At 47.9% G+C, this 20,089-nt stretch overlaps 1 pseudogene; it reads left to right on the forward strand.

Annotated features, from left to right (window-relative positions):
- Positions 1–8,381: 8,381 nt before the first annotated feature.
- LOC115511352 lies at positions 8,382–8,487 on the forward strand (annotated as a pseudogene).
- The last annotated feature ends 11,602 nt before the right edge of the window (positions 8,488–20,089 follow it).

A 20,089-nucleotide genomic window follows, 5' to 3' on the forward strand; every position in this document is an offset into this window, starting at 1 on the left:
GGTCCCTCTGAACCCGGAGCCACGTGACAATTGCCCAATGAGCCCATAGGCTCAAAGTGTCAAAGAACAGGACACCGAGGCCAAGACGACTTCATGTAACAGGGGACACCTGAGTGTTAGGGAGATGGGGGTCCCCAGCCCTCTGTGACACCTGCAGCCTGCTTCCCACTTGCCCGGACCCCACCTGGGGCCTGGAGCCTGGAGCCTCTTCATGGGCGCTGTGAACAAACGGCCCAGATTCCAAAGACCTTCCCTGACTGTGCAACACCTCCCGGAGCAGCCAGCTCCCTGTACCCAGCCTGGACCTCAGGCCGTGTCTGGGCACCCGTCACACGCTCATCCCACCCCAACACACTTACGAATACAATAAGTTAAGTTAAATGTAAGATAAAATAAACCTGCATTCCCCAGTCTGTCCTGCTGTGTATAAACTGCCGCATCCAGACAAGGCACAGTATCAGGCCCCCCGTGAAGAGGTGTTAAATATGCGACTGATCCCAGTCTTCAGCTGTCCAGCAAGGCCTCCTTTATTAAAAGAGGCTATAAGGTCCCAAGAGAGTTTTTGAGACCAGAACATACACTTGGGCTACATATGAACACAGAGGTACCCTTTATGTTCCCTGATACATGACAGACTCTGAACCGTCCTTCTCTTCCCTGCTCCCTCTGCTGAGACTTCCGAACCCCCAAGGATCCACCGCAGGACAATATCTCTAAGTTATCCCAAGATGCTTTGCTGCCAAGCAGACTTCCCACGGGGCTGTGGGTGGATGTCACCCACAGGATGAAAATGTGCAATGGGACCGCACCCCCACCAACAACACCGCAGGCAGGTGAGGGGGTAGAAGGACCCCTCTGCCTGATGCTGTCCATTCTATGGAGAAAGCAAATAATGCAGGTAGCATGGAAGGGGACCACACAGGGCCCTGGGGAAGTTCCTCGGTGTCTCAGAGTGTCAGTGGAATGAAGGCATTGGAGCAGGTTCATCTCTACAGTCCACTCCAGCCCTGAATCTTAAACATGGTCATTATTATGCTCTCTGGCTGTGCTGGGAAGGAAGGTTCTGGGGAGTTGAGTTACAGAGAAGCAGTATCCACTGCTTATTTACAGATCCTTGAGTGCAAGTGTATTGGGTTTTATGGCTGAGATAAGCACCCAGGCAAATTCCATCATTCAACCACATTTATGGGAAGCTAGCTACGTGTGAGATTCTCCACCAGAGGCTCTGAAAAAAATGTAAAATTAACGTGGAAGTCATATGTCCCCAAACCAACAGCATGTGAGTGAGAGGGTGCCCCTGGCCTCATCGGGTTTGAAGCCAGGCCCAGGGTTACCTTATTCCCAAATGGGCTGCTACATATCCTTTTGCTAGTATTGCCGTGAGAGTCTTAGCCCACAGAATCAGGTGTAGACCAGACTTCCCCAGGCCTCAACAGCCAGTGTCTAAAGCTGGGTTCACAATAATGGCAATAAGGCACATCTCGCTGGTCTGGTCTCAGAACAATTTCACAAAGACAGACATGGATGCCGGGAAAACAAAGAATGGGAGGGTGTTGTGGTTGTTACTAGCGATAGGAAAGCCAAGAAGGGAAACAAGTTGTTTCTTTGATCAGGGTGTGTGTGTGTGTGTGTGTGTGTGTGTGCCTGTGTGTGTGTGTGTATGTGTGTGTAAAGATAATCTGTTGTGCTTGGGATATATTACCTTTGAGGCCCTTCAGTGATTTCCAAGCGGTAATGCTCGCCCTGAGCTTGGGAGACAGTCGGACCAGAGAGATATATTTGTTATCTACTTAGAAGAGACCACTGAAGCGTGAAGGTTGGGAGTAGGCCAGAGGAGAGAGTGTGTTGAAAGAGAAGAATACGACCAAGGCCCCAACGTTAAAACACATCTTGAATTGGAGATGGGGCAAGAAGGAAAAGTCATAAAAGGCACATGTGGAACAGTATGGAAGACAGAACGGGCCATAGATGGGCACAATGACCTGGATATCAGGTGGGCAGAGGGCTTCAGGAAGGAGGGAAAAAGGTAACCGTGACAAATACTGCAGGGCGGTCACAAGGAGAGGGACTGAGAAAAGCCACTGAATTTGGCATTGGTGACCTTTATGGGAACCATGTGAGTAGCAAGGTATGGAAAGAAACCTAGTTACAAGAAGCCAAGGACTGTGTTGGCAGTAACAACCTTTAGGCAGTGTTATGGGCTAAATTGTGTCCCCCTAAAAGAGATATTGAAGTCCTAATCCCTGGCACCTTATTTGGAAATAGGGTATTTGCAGATGTAATTAAGTCGAGGTCATGAGGATGGGCCTTTAATCCAGTGTGATTGATGTTCTCATAAGAGAGAGGAGAATGCCCTGTGAAGACACAGACACACAGAGGGAAGACAGCCCTGCGAAGATAAAGGTAGACATTGGAGTTACCCTGCTATAAGCCAAGGATCGCCCGGAGCAACCAGAAGCTGAAAGAGGCAAAGGAAGATGTTCCTTCAGAGGAAGCATAGCCCTGCCAACACTTTGCTTTCAGGCTTCTAGCCTCCGGGACCATTGGAAAGTGAATTTCTGTTGCCTTAAGCCACCCAATTTGTGCTACATTGTTATGGCAGCCCTGGAAAACTAATAAAGGCAGTAAGTATAACTTTATAAGAAATCTGTTTGTGAAGAGATGAAATTAAACACTTTTAGTAAAGGGAATGTTTATTTTTCATGGAAATACTTGCATATGTCCATAGATTATGAGAAAGGAATCCCTAGGTGCACCTGGGGTGCCCATAAGGTGGCTCAGTCAGTTAAGTGTCTGACTCTTCGTTTTGGCTCAGGTCATGATCTCCCCTTTCGTGAGTTTGAGTCCCACATTGGACTATATGCTGACAGCATGCGGAGCCTGCTTGCGATTCTCTCTCTCTCTCTCTCTCTCTCTCTCTCTCTCTCTCTCTCTTTCTCTCAATAAAGAAATGAACATTAAAAATTTTTTTAAAAAGAGAGAAAGGAATCCAGAAAGAGGGAGGAGTTAAAAACTGAAAACAATGGAAAAATTTATATGTTGATTATATCACAAAAAAGAAACTGAAGAAAGGTTAATGAAGCACAGAGGAGGCAGAAAGAGATTGAAATGAGAACCCAAGTGAGAAAATTGTCCTTAAAAGGAAGGGGACACTGTCTTCTGAGGCCAAGTATCTCAGCCTTTAGCCTATGGAAAGCAGAGCCTGAGGCAAGGATTGAAGTGCTGACACTTTGCCTGGGGGAAAGGTGCAAGCCCTCAGGACAGTGAAGGTTAGGGAAAAAATGGAAGCAAGGCAGGAGAAGGTGCAAAGCACGGTGCTGAAATGCATTACTGTGCTGCTGGAAACTTCACAACAAGCTGGGAAGACACACAGCAGCTCATTCACAAGACATGTTCTCTCTCTTCTCTGCAAGAAGAAAACCATACCTTAGGTGAGGTACTCACTGAAAGGAGATGGGGAATTTATGTGACCATCCTCCTCTACTGTCTCATTTCCTACCAGTCAAGATTTACCCAACAGTGAGCCCATGCCCCTGAACTTCCAGATTGCCTCATTCAGTCTTTGTCCACCCAAGTGCCAAATCTCACAGAGTGATCAAGTCTTGGAGTAGAAGATGCGATGGGCTCCAAACAAGAGAGAGAAAGAAGGTAGTTGCAGGAATCCAAGAAAGTACATGCCGTTTGTGTCTAGCACACCAGAGAAGAGGGGAGAATGGATGAGTGGAGAGATAGAGACGTCTTTTAAACAGAGAGGAAAGAAGTTGAGGAAGTTGACGGGGAATGGTTATTGATGTTAAAAGAGACAGAGCTCAAGTAAACCGTAAGAAAGGAACAGATGGGGAATGCAGTTGAGACCCCAAAGCTGTAAAGAGCTAGGAAAAATGAAGTACAATAAGTCTTGTTGTAAATGTTATGTTATGGACTCCTAGAATTTCAGGGCTGGACTTAGAAATCACTGCAAGAAAAAGCAACAAAGTTCTGGAGAGGATTAGTGATAAATAACTTCCATGAATTTATAATACTTACTAGTGGAGGAGTCCTTTCTCAATAATTGGTATTGTGTGTGTGTGTGTGTGTGTGTGTGTGTGTGTGTGTGTTTAGGAACAGTTTTAAGCATGATGATTAAAACCCTGTATCTTCTCAGTTTCCCACACTCATGGGAAATAATGTGAGTCATGAGGCTGTAATCCAGACACTTCTCCACCTGGTGGCACCTACCCGATTTACAGGCAGTCTAGCCAATGGAAAGAAACCACCAAGAACACTGTCTGGGAATCCCAGAAGGACATTTTAAGTGCTCAGACTTTCTTCACAGACCCAGATCAGCTTCTCGTGGACTTGTTTCTTCCTTTGCCTTAGTCCTCAGGGACTCATCATGTTTGCTGCCCCTTCTCTCCCCCAGCCCCACTCTGCATCCCCACCCCACCCCCTCGTTGCTCCCTTTCCTGCAAAAGGAAATAAGAACTAGGAGAGAAACAAACAAAACTTATGAACTTTGGCCAGTGCTGGTCCTAACCTCTAATTCTTTGAAGACCTCCAAGATGGTGATTGGAAGGAACACCCTTATACATGCACACACAGATATGAAACACAAGGACCAAGACTGCCTGATGGGCCTTCTCTCTCTCTCTTTGACTCTGAAAAGTGAGTCTCACCAACTTCAACCACTGCCCCCCACCTCCACCACTTTTCCTGACTTGTCTATTGGAGAGGCCATGTGACTTTTCTCGAGGATGACCCCTTGTTCCAGCTGAATGTCCAACCAAAACAGAATAAAGCATCTACTGGAATCAGAGAAGCATCCCAGATGTCTCCAGACTAGCTGCTGGAAGGATCCCCTCTGGAGATCCCACAGTTGCATCTATAATGCCAAGAATGGGGGCACCTGGGTGTCTCAGTCAGTTGCATGTCCAACTATTGATTTCTGCTCAGGTCATGATCCCAGGGTCGTGGGATCGAGCCCCGCATCACTCAGTGCAGAGTCTGCACAAGATTCTCTCTCTCTCTCTCCCCCTGTCCCAGCCTCTGCTTGTTCGATTTCTCTCTCTCTCTCTAAACTAAAAAGAAATAAAATAAAATAAAATAAAATGCCAAGAACGAATTCATGTGTTAATTTACCAAATGCCCATGTTAGGACTAGAGGCAGGTTTAAAACCCAAAGAAGTCAATTTAGAAGGAAGGAGGAGGAGGAGGAGGAGGAGGAGGAGGAGGAGTGGGGATGGGGGGAAGAGAGGAGGAGAAGGGAGAGGAGGAGGCCAGGGAAAGGAAGGGCAAGAGGGGGAAGAGAAGAAATTCTACTTTTTTGCTTTAGCAATGAAAATATTCTCTCTAATTGATCCACATTGGATGCCTTTACTTGCACCGAAAGAGTTTCAATGACTCTACTATCCAGGAAGAACTTTGGCACTACTGATGCTATTATGTCTGTACCAGGTGGAGACAAGCCTCCCTCCCGCGGGATGAACATTCCTTGAGCCCCTAGACCTACCTAGACCTCTCCTTTCGCCTCATCAGTGAGGTGTCTACATACTACTAAGCCAGCCCCCTAACCTCCTCCCAGGACAAGCCTAATTGGCTATTCACCAGTAAACTCAATTAAACTTATTTACACCTTTTAGGAAATGTCTCTCTTTTCATGAGCCAAGGAGGCACTAGGAGAAAACGAGGGCTTCAGTTCGTGTTGACATGTGTGCCCTCCACCCTACTCCCTCTCTCACGAAGATGCAATCTGAAAATAGAATTCATCTGCACAAGACCTGCCTTCCAGGCTCCTCTCCTGCTCCCATATCTTCTCCCTCGAGGACTTCTACTTGGTACAGTCATTTAATACCAACTACTTTCAATATTTATTGAGAACCTACATCCAAAGGTTGTGCAAGGCAGTGAGGACCCAGAGGGAACAAGGCAGTCTCAGGATCCTGCCTTGGAGCCTGCATGGATGCCTTTTTTCTAGCCCTCATTACCCCCTCTCTTAACACTTCCGCTCACGTGGCTCACTGCTCACACCCTTGTCTTCCTCCCTCCTCATCTCCAGTCCTCCAGCACCTCTTTCAAGCTGTGCCTGTCCCCAGAGATCCATCCTCTGAGGGTCATACTCTGCCTTCTACGTGACAGCAAGCTAATCGAATGGCCCAGTGTTTACTACTGTCTGTTGGGCCTTAGGACGCATATTGTCACACTCTTCTCAACAAAAATGTTTGTGTTTTAATATATCTTTATAGTCACAGTGTCTTAATTAGAGGAGAGACCTGTTGGAGGCCATTTTGAGGAAGGTGTTCTTTCCTAGTCCAAGGAAATGAAAATGGAAAAAGGGACTTGTAGAAAGGAAGATTTAAACTAGTTCATAAGATTTGGGGGAAGGGAGGTCTTCAGAATCAATCTGGGAAAAGGAGTAAAAACATAATAAGCAAAGATAAAGCAACCCTCACTGTATCTCCTCTTCCTTATCTCTAAGAATTTGGGCCTGCCACAAAAAAAAAAAAAAAAAAAAAAAAAAAAAAGTTGACCACTCTTGTCTCCCTGGCCTTGAGACATTGGAGCTGCTGGTGATGGAGGGACTGACTCCAGTAACACTGAACAGATTGGGGGAGGTTACACAGAAATCTTTAGGTCTGCTGAGGAAACTAAAACCATGAGGTTAGAGCCCAATGTGGCATCAGAAGCAAAGACCTTGACCTAGAGTTTCCCAGGTCTGTGTCTATCTTCTCCAATAATACAGCATGAGCATCTGGGAAAGAAGGAGTCTGGTCACTCCAGGGTAGATGCTTCCTTTTCTTCTGAGTGGGAAAAGACTGGTCTAGGAGGCCAGCTGAACTGGGCATCTATATGACCCTGGTGAATGTGCCTGATTTTTCTAAGCATCAGAATCTCCTCTTATCTCTCCTTCTCCTCCTCCTCCTCCTCCTCCTCCTCCTCCTCCTCCTCCTCCTCCTCCTCCTCCTCCTCAGCGAGGCACTGGCCTTGACTGGCAGTTCACTTCCTGCTTTCCTCTGAACTCCAGTGCCCCTTGAGGTGAAACCCTCCTGCAGTTTTTAACCACTTCCTACCTTGATAGCACAGTGCTTTGCGTAATCTCCAATACCAGTTTCTCCTGATCGGCTCTTGGTTCCTTGGGGAGGGAGTCATGACTTGCCCTGCAAAACCCCTGGAACTCAGTCCAAGGACCGTCAAACACAGATGATTGGAAAACACCCGCCTTCCTCCTGGATTCCCATGCGTCCAGATCAGCTCCGAAGGCTTCAGAGACGCAGAGGACCTCGCCCAGGCTTCAAGGACCGCGGGCCACTAGGGCTGCAAACGCGGGGAGGCGGGAGGCTAGGGCACGCCGGCGCTGGAGCGGAGCCGGGACGCCTCTGCTCCGGCCAGGTTCGAGCCAGGCCAGTCAGGCGGGGCGACAGAGCGGCTGCAAACCTGGCAGGTCCCCGCCCCGCGGCATGCGGAGTCCCCGGGGGCCCTGGCGGGGACTAGGCGCTGGGCTCAGCCGGCTGTCCCGGGACAAGGCGCGACGACGCTCCGTTAACCTCCTGGCTCGCTCTGATACCGAGGCTGCATAAAGGGAGGGATCCCATGCAAATGAGGGCCCGTGTCGCGGAAGGCTAAAGACTTTTAATTAAAGGAAGGCACCTGGAGACCCAGCCGGTGGGAGGAGGTAACTAGAGCAAGTCGGCCACCGCTGGGCGGGTTGGGAGAGAGCCAGCCCAGCCCACGCGGGGCTCAGCCTCATCGCGCCCCCACCCCCCTCCGCTTCTCCCCATGCAGAGGAGGGCACCTGGAGGAGGCAAGGGGCCTTTCTGTCCTTTGGAACAGCTCTGACATTGCACCGCTGGCCCAGCGCCCTGGGACCCAACTCTCAGACCCCACAATGGAAATATTCTGGAGGAAATAAATGACACCGAGTGACCAGGCAAGTGAGAAATAGAGTTGTACTCCCAGAAATGCCAGAGTCAAGACCTCTCTGCTGTGCAGCTGGAAATTCCAGGTAGCACTAAGACCAAGGATCACATCTGGGGAAGGTTTTCAGATCCAACTCTATTTTATCATCATCATCATCCCTAAAAACTTCAGAGCATTTAGCAAGCCCTATGCCATGTGCTTTGCGTATCTCATCTCATTTAATCATCAACAACACTCAAAATGTAGGCGTTCTAATTATCCCCATCTCACAGGGGAGGCAACTGAGGTCGAAAGAGGCTAAGTCACATCTTAAGGTCCTCCAGTAAGTGGCAGACCAAAGCCTCCAAGACTATCCAGCTCCCAAATTCAAGGTCTCAGGGCCCTTTTCTTTAGGAATAAGAGCACCCAGAATGGTGGGAATGGCAGCAGACAGCACCTTGGACAGCATCCACCACGTAGTTGATGCTTACCAAGTAGGTGCTCAATAATTGTAATGCTCCTCCCAGGCTAATCATTCACTATATTAAGACCAGAGACATGTCCCCAGACCTAGTCCTTTGTCTAGGTCTGGTTTGATAAGTGCTGGTGATCAACCAACTCTGACTCATCTTATGAGGGGGCATGTCTGATCCTAGGTTATCTGATCAAGCCTAAGAAATGACAACACAGCGAGTGTAGTAACTTCAGGATAACCGTTGCCAATTTGCTAATTACCACTTGCCATTAAATGAATTTGAAAACTAAAAGTAAAAGAATTTATATGGAAAGGCAAGGAAAAGAAAACTTCAATAGTCAAAATAAATTGTGGATAAAGAAAAAAGTTGTAGGATTCACAGCACTCAATTTTAAGAATTACTGTAAAGCTACTGTAATGAAGATAATCTATAGTATTGGCAGATGGAGAGACACATAGATTAATGGGTCATAGGAGTCCAGAAATGCAGTCATACAAATATGTCCAGTGGATTTTTGACAAAAGTGCAAAAGCAGTTCAATGGGGGAAAATTCTATTCAACAAATGATGTGGGAGAATGGACACACATATGCCAAAAAAAATTAACCTCTAATAATTGTAATGCTCCTCTTCCCTTGCCCAGAACTTCCTTCATATGTCGGGGGGTGGGTGGACAGGGAGGGTGGATGTTGCCCTGGAGGATGACTATGGAGAGATAAAATATAGAACACATAAATCATCTACTAGCCCCCAAGAGCCAGGTTTATGGACAAGGGCATCTCAGGTGCCTAGATCCCAGCCTCTAGACCAATCTCTTTCCTGCAAGGTAACATGGAGAAGGGTGAGTGCTGTTTACTGCCTCTCCCTCTCTCTTGTGGAAAGGTGTGCTGAGAACTGGGATCTCTGAACCCATGAGTAACTAGGACCCAAGGTGGTCCTGGTTGACCGCAAGCTCCCTGACTCAGATTCACCTCTTATAACTTCTCAGTCTTCTGGCTCAGATCAAGTGCAGATTCACTTCTGTTTTACTCACTACACACCAGGTGCTCAAGAATCTTGCAGTGTAAGAAGCAAATTCCTTATTCTCCTGTCTGTTAAAATCAAGGTTGCTGTGTCCACCCAGCTGAGGGCTACAGCATCATGCCAGCTTCCTTAGGGTCACCTATGATGAAAAAAGTAAACAACCCACGCAGGGTGGGACTCTCTTAAAGTCACTGAATGGTCTGTGGAGTGAAACCTACCAGTAAGCTTTGCCTGAGCGTCTACAGAGTGCAAAGCCTCCTCTGACCCGTCACTCCTCCAGGGACAGTAACAAATGCATTCTTGTTGTGCAGGTCAATATTTTACAGACCTCATTTCATTTAAGATCATCTACAATCATATATGACAAGCATCATCATCCCCCATTTTATAGATGAGGAAACAAAGTCTCAGAGAGGTTAGGTAGTTTGCCCAAGGCCATTCAGCTTAAAAGTGGAAAAGGGGGGATGTACTCTCTGACAGCTTGATCTGGTTCTCCAGAGGCCCACCCCACAATGCTCTTAGTCTGGCAGATTCACCCAGAGTTCAGTAGCCCCAAATCCTTGCCTAGTGGCCTGCTGGTTCTGTGAAGGAAGATCTCCTTTCAAGAGTGGACTTCCTGCGAATCCTTGGACCCAGTCATAACAGAAGGAAAATCTTTGGATTTCTAAAATATCAAAGTTAGTGATCAGCAGTCTTCACCACCCAAAGCAAATGCTGGAAGACAATGGTTAAAGCCAAAGTGCACCAAGAGTCAAAGAGTAACGATCTTGCCAGGGTCTGCCACTCCTCGTGAGGCACAGAGCCAGGCTGGGCTTAGTGCTTCTTTCTCCCTTACCCACTTGTTCCTGGCTCTCAGAACAGACCAGGGACAATGGGTCTCCCAGAAGAGATCCCTCCTCCCCTTAAGACCTTTGAGACAACACCCTCCCCAGTTTAGGGTCCCTGTAGATCAGGGCCCCAGAAAATCCTGGCATTGATGGAATGGGGTGCGTCTTGGCAAGGGGACCTGCGCATTTAACACAATGACCTAATTGTGTGGCTTGTTCCAACTCAGCAGCACTCTGGTCACATGTCCTCTGGGCATCAGGTGCTGTGACCTTTGCCCAGAGATTTGGAGCCCTTGGTGGCAGGGCTGAATGCCAAAGAGGAGGAGGCTGATCTCGCTGTCTCCCACTGCCCTTGGGGTCTGGGGGAGGCTGCTCCCTCTACACCTCTCATTGACCCTGGCCAGGGCCTGAGCCCGACTTCCACCCAGATTGTACTCAGAGCATCCTCAGCTGCCTGTAACAAAAAAGCAGCAGGCAGGCGGCATTCCCAGGTAAAAAGTTAAGGGCTACTGAGTTTCTGCTTCTACCGCCAGCTGCCAAGAACCAATGGGGGGCACACATGGCTGAGACTTTGGCCCAGTGTTTGTCTTGTTAACTGCTGTGTGTCCAGCGCCCAGCACCACTTGGTCACAATAAAGTCATTGTGTTATCCTTGCTGCTACCATTCATTCCACCGAACATGCACGCAAGCACCAATGTTTACTGAGCCCCTCCTATGTACCAGGCACTATAACAGGCATGGGGGAACAAAAGTGATGAGCACTCCTTGCCCTCATGCCACTTATCTGTTACAGGGGGCGGGGGAGGGAGAGAACAGGTGACAAACAAATAAGTGATAAATATAATATGTCAGTGGTGGAGAGAAATAAAGCAGAGGAACAGGGATAAAGAGTCAGGGAGAGGGTTGCAATAAGGGGGACTGGAGAGGGATTCACTGAGAAGGTGATTTGGGCCAAGACTTGGAGGTGAGGGACAAGCATCAGGCTAATGGGATGAGAGCAAGCCTGGCATATTTGAGGAAGGTCAAGAGGCCAGTGTGGCTGGAACAGAATAAAAGAGGGAGCGAGGAGAGGAGATGTATGAGGGAAGTGACAGGTGACATGCCCTGATGGAGGAGGACTTGGAAGGCCACTGTCAGAGCTTTGTCATTTTCTCTGAGAGTCCAACTGAATATGCATTGGAACATATTAGAAATCATGCCGGCATAGATAGAGATAAGAATAGAGATAGAGATAGAGATAGAGACAGAGATACATAGTATTATTATATATAGTGATATATTATAAATATATTTGATGTATATTATATGTAGCATCACACGTTATTATATAGTAGATACACATAGCAATAGTAATACACATATGTACTGACAAATGTATTAAACGAAATCATGGGTATGACAGCATTTGTTCACCATAAAGAGTGATATCAGGCTATAGTATTATTACAACTTAAGAGTTTTCAAGGTGCTTTCACACACAGTGGCTCCCAAGAACCAACCCAATGAGATTAAACAAGAAGCTATCCTTAAGCACTTTGTATTGAAAACGAGAAAACTTGGGTTTAGAGATAGTGTGTAGAGTGGTTTTTGCTCGAGGAATCACTCTAGGAAATACTCCTCTATGTTATTACTTGGGAGCCAGTACAAGCGCCAGCTCCCACATTCTCCTTCTTTATGAAGATGGGGACACCAAGGTCCAAGAAGCTGAGTGACGTCCCCAAGGTCTGTAACTCAGTCCCAAGCCTGGGACCCTAACTTCCTGTCAGCCAATTCTCTTTTTTCACTGCCCTGTGTAGAAGCAAACACCCTTTGCACACCTTTTCACCCCCTCCTTCCCGTTCAGCATTTGTCTGTTGTTCAGCCCCAAGGGTGTTATTGGTGTCAAGGTTGGGGTAGGGTTTGAAATCCAAAACCTTGGACAACTTGAGGCACATGCCTCCTCCCTATCCCATCAGCTGGTCTATGACAGTCTGGGTCCTGGACCAAGATCTCTATCCTCTCTTGTCAGATCTGTCATCAGACAGAAACTTCCCCTTGGCCATTGAGGTTTTGAGGTGAGAAGAACCAGATTGACCTGCAGTGGCTAAAATTTGGGGGAGACCCAAGGTCGGAGCCCTCCAGGGGATATAGGAAGATAGGACAGGACTGTCACTTACATTCAATCTGGTCTTCATGGAGCTGCAGCCTGTCACCACCAGAACAAGGATGAAATCAAGAGTCAACAGCTAAGTAGGGCAATATTTCCACTACCCCATCCCCAACATTGCTTCTCTCCAGCCCCACTGCTTCTGTCACCACTCAGTGAACCATGGTCACACAGCCTCTTCCAGCCTGTCACGTGGCTTCCTCCAACCCATTGTCCACATTGCAGCAAGGAAGAACTTTCTAAAACATAAGTCTAGGGGCACCTGGGTGGCTCAGTCAGTTAAGCCTCTGACTTCTGCCCAGGTCATGATCTCATGGTTTGTGAGTTTGAGCCCCACGCCAGGCTCTGTGCTGACAGTGCAGACACTGCTTAGGATTCTGTCTCTCCCTCTCTCTCTGCCCCTCTCCTGCTCTCTCTCTCAGAATAAATAAACTTTAAACTTTAAATATAATAATAATAAAACATAAGTCCGGCCGTTCCTTTTCCCCTGCTAAAATCCTTTCAGACATTCGCCTTGCATTTAGAATAAAGTCTAATTCCATTAACAAGTCTATAAGGACATTAGTGATCTAACCCTGTACCCTGTCCCAGTCCCATCTCTCAGCCCCTACCATACTTGCATACACACACACACACACACACACACACACACACACACACACTATAATTGTACTTGATTTCTCACTACAGTGAGAAATGTCCCTAAATGTGCCTGGTGCCTCCTGGCCTCTGGACCTTCTTCACGTGAACTTTTTTTTGGCCCATACCAGAATATTTGATCTTCGGGGCGCCTGGGTGGCGCAGTCGGTTAAGCGTCCGACTTCAGCCAGGTCACGATCTCGCGGTCTGTGAGTTCGAGCCCCGCGTCGGGCTCTGGGCTGATGGCTCGGAGCCTGGAGCCTGTTTCTGATTCTGTGTCTCCCTCTCTCTCTGCCCCTCCCCCGTTCCTGCTCTGTCTCTCTCTGTCCCAAAAATAAATAAACGTTGAAAAAAAAAATTAAAAAAAAAAAAAAAAAAAGAATATTTGATCTTCACTTTCTCCCATTCCTCTGTTTGCCTGGCTGGTTGCATTTCTTTCTTCCAATATCTGCTTAGAGGTCCCTTCTGAACAGCTAAGACTCTGTGAGGTGCCCTGCTCCATGCTCCCCACACCTCCCCCGTCCACTCCTGCTCTGTCATGGCACGTAGCACACCTCCCTGCGAGAACCTGCCTATTTATTCCACGAGGATGTGATTCTTGTTTTGCACAGTTTCCACTGTGTTCCCAGGTCCTAGCAGGGTGCCCAGGACTTGGTAGATGCTCAGTAAATATCTGTGCAACTAAATTCATGGAAAGAGAGGGAAGGAAAGAGAGAGGGAAGGAAGGAGAAAGGCTCTCCTGGTGAGGTAACCCTGGTGTTATATTCATCACCATAACTGCTTCAAGTTCATTATCCTTCACATTTCTCCATTTCTTAACAGTTTACAAACCACTTTAACAGCACCCTATTGATAGGATGTGAATATATATGCTTTTTTTTTTTTTTTTTTTTTACTAAGCATGACAGACCTGAGAATCAGAGTGAGTGAGTGGCTTTTCCAAGCTCACATAGCTCAGAGTAGGGCTGTGTCACAGACCCAAGTCTCTCTGATTCTGAGTTCACAACTCCTGAGGCTCTGGAATGGAGACACTGGGTCTCAAGCATGAGGGGCCAGCTGTCTCTTGAATTCTGAAGGAGGGAACGTAACACAGTCACCCAGTTTGATCTATGGAAGTTGCCTTGGGATCCCAGGGGGCTGGGGTGCACCCTCTTTCCATTCCCCGGTTAGTTGTGAGCAGTCTGGAATGTTCTCAGGATGAAGAGCATCCCCCAGTCACGACACCCACCCTGACTTCTGTACACCTTGGTCACTGTCTAGAGGATGACAATGACCCTGGATTAGGAAACCTCACAGGTACCTCACTTCTTCCTCTGCCCAACCTGCTTACCTTCAGTCTTTAAAGGCATATTCAAGAGTAATGAAAAAAGAAGCCAGACTAGACTACTGGACAGCCAATGAATCCCGCCTATTTTAAAGGAGCCCCGCAATTCCGTTTCTCATTTTCCGTCTCACCAGGAAAACATTCACACATGTGCACAAGGAGTTCATTGCAGAACATTTTAATGAGAAAAAAAGTGAGAGAGAAAAATACATGGAAAGGGGGAGACTTATATGCATTATATCTGCATATATTATATATGCATTATATCCATATTTTGGACTGTGATTGAGAAGTTCAAAAGAACAAGGTAGAGCTATGTCCTAAGATGTAAAGATGTTCAAGACATTGCTAAGCAAAAAAAAAAAAGCAACTTGCGGAGTGAGACTTACATCCAGTATGCTACTATGTATGCTGAAACACACACTCCTAAAACAAAGGTCAGACTTTCTACCGGCAACAAACATAGGTATGAATAGCAAAGTTCTGGAAGGACAAACATCAAATAGATAACGCGGTTACCTCAGGCTAAAGGCTGGAGGAAGGGAGACATTTATCATGACTGTTTGAATTAATTATGATATGTTATGCGTATGATCTATAAATAAACAAACAAACAAACAAACAAAACATCCATGTTCCATCCTCTTTCTCCCCAGCCCCCTCACTCCATTACCACCTTCAGAACCTCCAGAGTCTGCCGGTGTTGAGTATGGAGACAGTGACATTCCCCAAGGTCTACGAATCGTGGTCTCTACCATCTTTACCGTGGCTAGTTTTACTGTCATTCACTGATACTTACTGAGCACCCGTTGTGTTCCAAGCACTTTGCTGACTTAATCACCACAATATAATAAAAGAGAAGTACCCTTAGTCGTCTCACTTCTCAGACTCAGAAACTGCGGCTCAGAGAAATGTGATCGGGCAATTGGGAGAAAGTCACACAGCCAGTGCAAGAATGTGCCAGGATCCCGGCTTTGGCTGCCGGACAGCCAGCTCTGTGGTCCTGACTCTTACCTACACTGTCCCTGCTTCGTGGAGGGCAGTGTCATGATGCAAGCGGGAAAAAGATCCTTCCTCAGGGCTCCGGGCTCTCTCTCCTCTGCAGTGAGCCTGAGGGAAGTGATTCCACTTGGAAAAATGAAGTCTCTTGAGCAGACATGCTCAAAGCCTGTAACACGACAGGGAAAGCAGCAAGAGCACAGCATGCTCTATGAGGTTCAGAGGAGAAGAGCTTAGGACGAGCAAAAGGAAAATGCTACCTTAGATGGCATGCCTAAAAATGAGGGGAAAAAATTTAAACAAAGCTTACCAAAGTGTATAGGTTTAAGGTCTGAGGATCTAACGTAAAACACTGTGACTGTCATGATTAACACTTGCTGAGAAAACACATTGTTAACATTTGCTAGGAAAACGTTCTCACCAAAGAGAGAGAGAGAGAGAGAGATCTGTGAGGTGATGGATGTGTTCATTAACTAGATAGTGGGGATCCTTTCACGATGTATACAGATATTCACCATGATGTACACCTGAAATATCTTACAATTTAATTTGTGAGTTATATCTCAATAAAGCTGAAGACAAAAGAAAAAGAAAAATGTATCTGACTCACTCATTCTTGCCACAAATGAGTTCTGTGCCTGGGCTTTGCCAAGTGCATGGGAATTTCGCGAGGAAGAGGTGGAATGCACTGTGACCCCAACCTTTGCCTTGTTTTTTATTCTTTCCTTTACCTGGCCTCTCGGAGGGCCGAGGAAGCCTCGGTCTCATTACTAAGGGTCAAGCTTCTTCCCAGTCGGCCACGGGTGGCCCCTGAAACTGACAAACGAGACTCATTTTCTAGTTTGTCTTCTAATTTGTTCCCCTGGGGCTCCCTGGCCCTCTGTGCCCTGGAAACACCTCATGGGGCAGTGGAGAGAATGCGGGCTCAGGTCTTAGGTGAGCCTCGGTTCGGATCCTGGCTCTACTGCTCGGCAGTGAGGTGACCCAGAGCAACCTCTATGTCCCAGTTGCCTCAAAACTTGGCTTCACTGGGTGTGTGTAAGGTACTCAACAGTCCCTAGCATTTAATAATACTTAGTAAATAATAGTTGTTATCGGAAAGAAATGCCATGCTTAGCATTCCCTCAAGGTGATGCTGTGTCCACCCTCACGTGGGGGCCGTAGAACAGCCAGGGTGGACATATTGCTGGGGCACTGAGGCACAGATACAAAAATCGGGCTCCAAAGTGGTAAACCCTCAAGGCTGCTCCTCCAAATGCAGGGAAGGCAGGGGCTCTCCAGAAGAATGCAAGAGGTCCTGAGTCCGGAGGAGGCCCCAAATCTGGCAAAGTGTCCAGGATCACTCTGCTCAGCATGCGGGAAGCCTTCCGGGAGCGAGGCAGTAGTGAAGGGTAGAGGCAAAAGACAGATTAGATCTCCTGAATCCTCTCTATCCCTCAACCTCTCCCCCAACCCTGCTCCCCAACCACCAGGGTCTCCTGGTCCTTTCATCAGGGCTCCGGGCACTGCTGAGGGGTAGGGGAGGCCATGCTCTGTTCTGTGGTTTGTGTGAACCACAGGAACCTCTGGTATTCCAAGGCCACAGAGAACAAAGCCAGCCTGGAGTCTGATGAAGAGCCCTGAGCCTGGGTTTTTTCCTTGGTGCCTCCCCAAAAACAGCTGTCAGAAAGACAGACCACTCCAGGGCCCTGGCATAGGCCTGAGAAGATTCTTGTGCCCTGACGCTTGCTGTTCTGGGCTGGACCAGGGGCCTAGCCAAGAGGAGGGCATTCCTGCTGAGTGAGCAGCTCTCCTCTCCTGGGACAGGAAAGTTTTCTAGCCATGAGGGTCTGACCTCACTCTGGCCACTCCTTGGGTTCCAGAACCTTCCTTCCTGACTGGTGGGTGAATAGGCACTCGGGAGAGGGAGCCACTAGGATGGGGTAAGCAGAATTTCCAACACTGAAGGCAGGGCCTGGATCACGAGTGCTTATTCGGTCATCGAGTCAGCCACCTACCAGCCGGGTAAACTTGGACATGCTACCTACCTTCTCGGGGGCTCAGTTTTCTCATCTGCAAAATGGGTTGCCAAAGGGCCTGGTTTATTATTTGTAACTTTTAAAAAGCTCTTAAAACTAGAAAAAAGTTGACAGCTGGTATCCCCGCCGTCTATTGTTCCCGTCTTCTCCTGTCACCCTCCTCTCTGCTTCCCCAACGAGGCTCTTTCCTACTCAGGTGGCCTACAGATACCCCAGACACAGCCCCCGAAGGGCTGCAGGGTAGGCAAAGAGCTTGAGAGATGCGTGCCCAGGATGCATCTCCAGCCCAAAACAAACTGGACAGATGCCACTGGTGGCTTTTTCCAAACTGCCTTCCACAAGCGGGGCCTTTCCTTTCACCTGCCAGGACCTGTATTTCTATTTCTGTGTTTGGAAAGCCTGAGGGGGAGGGGTGGCACACGGGCTAATTAATGATTGATTCTCTGGCTGGGCAACGAGGAGGCCTCCGGGCAGGCTGTCAGCCATTTCCTGAGGTGTGGGGACGGGGTAGAAATCCCAGGTGGCTGCGGCTCCACTGGGCAAGTCTGTGAGGGGAGAGGGTGGGGCAAAGGTGGCAGGTGCCCTTAAGACTTCTGCCCTCTGTGAAATGGTGAAGTTAGCAAGGCTGGGAGCTCTGCCCTGACACCCCTATGCCCAGCTCCCCTCAGAGACACCCACCCTCGCCCCCTCCTCCCCCTTCTCCCCTTCTTCCTTCCCCCTCCCCCCTTCCACAGCCCACCCTGCACCCCCAGTGCAGGCTCACTGGCCCTTTCCTCCCCCTCTCACCTGCCCATCACCCAGTGGTTCACATGGCTGCTTGATAAACTCCCCAGTACTTTGGGGAGGGGATTAAAGGGACTGACTTCTACAGCAATGTTTTAGAGAAGTTTTCATTCTACCCTTGGAAGTATTGCCCAGCCTTTGTGGCTGAATAATAATTAACTTTTGTACAGAGCTGTAACTTTCAAAGGGTTTCCACATTCATAATGCTGTTCATCCTCGCAACAAATCTGGCAGGCGGGTCTTAACCTCCTCACTCCCCACCTGCACCCACATCCTATGGAAGGAGCAAGTGAGGCTCAGAGGAAAGAAATGGTCCTATTTCACACAGCCAGGGCTAAACTGCTTACCTTCTAACTCTTAGCACAGAGCTGCTGTTTTCTTCCCAAAGAACAAACTTTCATCCCCGGGATTGTTTCCCTTGTAGGGAAAGGGGGTATGACAGGTAAGCACTCAGGGTTTGGGGGACGAGGGTTTCCTTCAAGGCTGGCCTCTGGGTGGTCTGCACAGAGAAACTTCTGAGATTGCATGTCAAAGTGGGACAGGGGGAGGAGAGAGGGAGGTTCTCTCCCTCTCCTAGGATTAAGAGGTAAGGCCCATGGCCCATGCTGGAGTTCAAGGGGCCAAGAAGGTGATAGGATGCCACCTGTGCGATTAAACAGCCACACCAGTAGTCAGTGCAAACTGTGAGCTGCTTATGAAAACCCTAAACCACTCTTTTTCCCAATTCTGTCAGCTATGATGGCCAACTCATCCTGGTTTGCTTAGGGCAGTTTGGTTTTAGTACCAGAAATCCCACATCTAGGGAATATCCTCAGTTTCATCCCTGGCAAACCCTACCACCAGCTCTGCCAATGTCAGCTGAATCCTGGAAAGAAAGACCATCTTTGGAAGGCTCCGCAGATCAACTTAGAATATTTTAAAAATCACAGAATACTCCTTGGAGTTAGGCAGCTATACCTGGTATGGATATTAAACTCTTTGAACGTTAAACCTGAAAGAACATTCATTCCCACAAAGAAACACTCAGATCTATGGCCAGATCTGTCCAATTTTTAAAGGCAAGCCAGAGCTATTCTTTCGATCTTCATGTTGGTAGTTAATTACATTTTCTTGGAAAAACACTGAGTTAAAAAAAAATTGTAACTGGGTTTGAATCACAGGTTGCCAGTTGATAATCTCAGCATGAAAACCTAATGGGTATCAAATCTAAGAGAAGCTGGAGAAGAAAGTGTTGGTTTTAAAAAGTGTGCACTAGTGTCTGACTCTTGATGTCAGCTCGGGTCATGATCACATGGTTCGTTAGTTCGTGCCCCACATCAGGCTCCATACTGACAGCCTGGAGCCTGCTTGGGGTCTTCTCTCTTCCGCTCTCTCTGCCCTTCTCCCGTGCATGTACTCTTTCTCTCTTTCAAAATAAACAAATAAACAAACAAACAAACTCGAGGGAGATATACTTTTAAAAAAATTAAAAGTGGGGGGCACCTGGGTGGCTCAGTCAGTTAAGCATCCAACTTTGGCTCGGAACATGATCTCACGGCTCATGCATTTGAGCCCCTCATCAGGCTTTGTGCTGACAGCACGGAGCCTGGAGCCTGCTTCAGATTCTGTGTCTTCCTCTCTGCCTGCCCCTCCCCTGCTCGTGCTCTGTCTCACTCTCTCTCAAAAACAAATAAACATTGGAAAAAAAATGTTTAAAAAAAAATTTTTTTTTCAACGTTTATTTATTTTTGGGACAGAGAGAGACAGAGCATGAACGGGGGAGGGGCAGAGAGAGAGGGAGACACAGAATCGGAAACAGGCTCCAGGCTCTGAGCCATCAGCCCAGAGCCTGACGCGGGGCTCGAACTCACGGACCGCGAGATCGTGACCTGGCTGAAGTCGGACGCTTAACCGACTGCGCCACCCAGGCGCCCCTAAAAAAATGTTTTTAATAAAAAGCGTGTTCTAGGGATACCTGGTGGCTCAGACTCTTGATTTCAGTT

The sequence above is a fragment of the Lynx canadensis genome, chromosome A3 (genome assembly GCF_007474595.2).
Source record: "Lynx canadensis isolate LIC74 chromosome A3, mLynCan4.pri.v2, whole genome shotgun sequence".
In the NCBI taxonomy this organism is placed as follows: domain Eukaryota; kingdom Metazoa; phylum Chordata; class Mammalia; order Carnivora; family Felidae; genus Lynx; species Lynx canadensis.